Source organism: Cebus imitator, unplaced genomic scaffold (assembly GCF_001604975.1).
Source record: "Cebus imitator isolate Cc_AM_T3 unplaced genomic scaffold, Cebus_imitator-1.0 Scaffold71, whole genome shotgun sequence".
Taxonomy (NCBI): Eukaryota; Metazoa; Chordata; class Mammalia; order Primates; family Cebidae; genus Cebus; species Cebus imitator.
In genome coordinates, this window is record NW_016107386.1 from 4,385,595 (window position 1) to 4,387,610 (window position 2,016).

The 2,016-nt window shown below is 41.6% G+C and overlaps 1 protein-coding gene across 1 annotated transcript in view; it reads right to left on the reverse strand.

Annotated features, from left to right (window-relative positions):
- ENTPD7 (ectonucleoside triphosphate diphosphohydrolase 7) overlaps window positions 1-2,016 on the reverse strand; it is a 55,795-nt gene that overhangs the window by 18,381 nt on the left and 35,398 nt on the right. The gene's annotated exons all lie outside the window — the stretch shown is intronic.

Sequence of the window (2,016 nt, forward strand, 5' to 3'; positions counted from 1 at the left end):
AAAAAAAAAAAAAGAAATTAATTGTATAACAAATGTTTTAAAAAATGTAAATCATCTGAATGTCATGAAGATTTAAAAAAAAGAGAAAGAAAGAAAAAAATGTCAGTCTTGGAGTTCTAGTTCTGAGCAATCTTGTCTCCCCACTGCATACAAATATAAACTCTAGATGGAATGCATGGAGCAGCTTCCCAGAAACTTTGAAAGTAAATGATAATGAGCACACCAGGAGAGACCAGGATTTAAACGACCACAGGCCAGTAGTGAGTGTCCCATTTCTCCCCCTCAGAGATTACCTGGTCTAGGCTCAAGAGCAGCTTGAAACATGAAAGTACACACCAGGTGTGAACAGAAGAACTTCAACTCACTTTCTGGTCCAAATAACAGAAAAAGGAAAGTCAAAAGTTCAGAGAAAATAGGGGAAATCTCCTACTGTTCATTTTTTTCTTATTTTGTTCTCTCTAACCTCCAGCAACAGAGTTAGAAGTTGGGCAAGTAACTAAAACTCTGAGGGCTGCGAATTCTTTTCTCTGACCAGAGAAGCTGTAGCTTCAAGAGTGTGAGGCAAATCTCTACCGCTTATTTTGTCTCCCTCTATCCTCCTAACACTTGACCCTGGAAGCAGATGCAATCATGAGAAGTGCATAGCAGAGAGTAGGCAAATTAAAGCCCTGGTATTCTGACAGAGAGCCATGAAAGGGGGATCCAAGGAACCAGAAAGTGTCAGGGGGATCACAGACAGTAGCGAGCAAAGTTGTGTATGAATCCCTGGGCTCACTTCCACGCTACACATACATAGATCTGACCCTAAACAATATACAAACAGCTCTGAGAACTGAACTACAGGCTAGGCTACTGCCCAGGTTCCAGATTAGCCACTGGCTGACACACTAGACAAATCCAAATAGCAGTGGCCAAGGCTTTGAAAAATGAGCTAATAGAAAAACGGGCTGGGCGCAGTGGCTCATGCCTATAATCCCAGCATTTTGGGAGGCTGAGGTGGGTGAATCACCTAAGGTTAGGAGTTCAAGACCAGCCTGACCAACATGGTGAAACCCCATCTCTACTAAAAACACAAAATTAGCTGGGCATGGTGGCACATCACTGTAATCCCAGCTACTTGGGAGACTGACGCAGGAGAATTGCTTGAACCCAGGAGGCAGAGGTTGCAGTGAGCCAAGATCGTGTCATAGCACTCTAGCCTGGGCAACAAGAGTGAAAGTGTGTCTCAAAAAAAAAAGAATCACGGTCCACAGAAGGTAGGTCAGAATTTGATATCAACTGCCTCCTAAAACAAAAAAAAATCAATGTTCTCTTTGATTACAACAGGACCCAGAGTCCCATAATATTCAAAATGTCCATGATAGAATATAAAAATACTTAGCATAAAAAAACCAGAAGAATCTCAACTCATAAAAGACAATCAAAAGATGCCAACTCTGAGATGACACACATAATTAGAATTATCAAGGATATTAGAGCAGCCATATAACCAAGAAATTTGAGCAATCTTACAATGAATGGAAAGACAGGTCTCAGCAAACAAACACAAAAGAAAAAAACCAGAAAATTAAGATTGAAATAGAAATTTTAAGACTGAAAATGCAATACTGAAATTTTAAAAGGTAAATATTTTCTCATATATATGTCTGCAACTAGAAGACATATAAGATCTTCTTCTCTTTTATAAGAAATGGAAATATAATTTATCAAACTGGCCACATTTGGCTGCATGAGAACACATAGTCACTCTGAAAGTACAAACCCAGCTGGGCGAGGTGGCTCAAGCCTGTAATCCCAGCACTTTGGGAGGCCGAGGCAGGTGGATCACGAGGTCAGCAGACCGAGACCATCCTGGTCAACATGGTGAAACCTCGTCTCTACTAAAAATACAAAACATTAGCTGGGCATCGTGGCGCGTGCCTGTAATCCCAGCTACTCAGGAGGTTGAGGCAGGAGAATTGCTTGAACCCAGGAGGCGGAGGTTGCAGTGAGCCGAGATCGTGCCATTGCACTCCA